This window comes from Canis lupus, chromosome 12 (genome assembly GCF_011100685.1).
Source record: "Canis lupus familiaris isolate Mischka breed German Shepherd chromosome 12, alternate assembly UU_Cfam_GSD_1.0, whole genome shotgun sequence".
NCBI lineage: Eukaryota > Metazoa > Chordata > Mammalia > Carnivora > Canidae > Canis > Canis lupus.
In genome coordinates this window covers 40,774,022-40,775,082 of record NC_049233.1, presented here as the reverse complement: position 1 = coordinate 40,775,082, position 1,061 = coordinate 40,774,022, and positions in this window count along the sequence as shown.

Sequence of the window (1,061 nt, the reverse complement as noted above, 5' to 3'; positions counted from 1 at the left end):
TTGCTCACTGCCCATTCATACAATACACCTCTATTGACGGTCTACTTGTGTGCCAGGCACGACTCTTCTCTTAAACTGTGAAATATGACAGATAATGCATGAAATTCCTGGGCATTATCAGACCTTGTGTAGAAGGCAGGACGTGTCAGACCTTGTGGAGAAGGTCATGAGTCCAAGACATGAAATCTAAGTCATGGGATTGACAGCAATTAGTGAGAAACATTTTCAACCTACCCTGAAGCCAGAGGAGAGGGCTCAGAGCTGGAGCATCAGTCACAACTTGATCCTAAAAGTAAAAGCCAAAAAATATTATTCTGAGTTACTTTCAGAACAATTTGTCTTGTGTAAAATAAAGTCCAAGCCTTTTGAGTAGATCCTCACTGGATGATTTCTTTTAATACAGTTAATAAGACTCATGAATAACATGTTTCTGTAACAAAGGCCCATATTCATCAAGTTCACTTGAGAACTGTGGGGCATTTATGAAGATAAGAGTGGCTCTACTATGCACAAGGCAATGCAGAGTTCACCTTCCTCATTGGCTTCAAGGGCATGAAAGCTGAAAGCATGAACTCCTGGCTCTCTAAACCGAAAGCATCAACTCCTGAAGCACTTTATGTATGAGATTCTTGGCTCTAAATATTTACATATAATTAAAGAAATGTATCTTGAATGAAAAAGATATGTGACTGAGAAAAATGAGCTCAGTGAATTAAGTGACAATCCAAGGTTATATAACTAATTAGCAATCTTAGACTTGAAGCCTCCAGCCTCCATATAATTTGTATTTCACTCTCCCAATTTTCTTCTTTGGAATCTTTCAGCACTATTAAAAACAAAAAAGAAAGAATGGTAATATTGTGCTTTCCTTTGCTCCAGAATAAGAATGTCAGCAAAATGTCTTGCAATCTTTCAACAAGCAAGAGTAAAGTCAATATATGGGAAGGCAGACATTATAGACATTATCTCCAGCAGCATATCTCTAAAACCTGTAACAGATTACCTAATGACATTTCTAAAATGCTCTAATTTGACACTGGAAATGTGCCTTCCATGGGCAT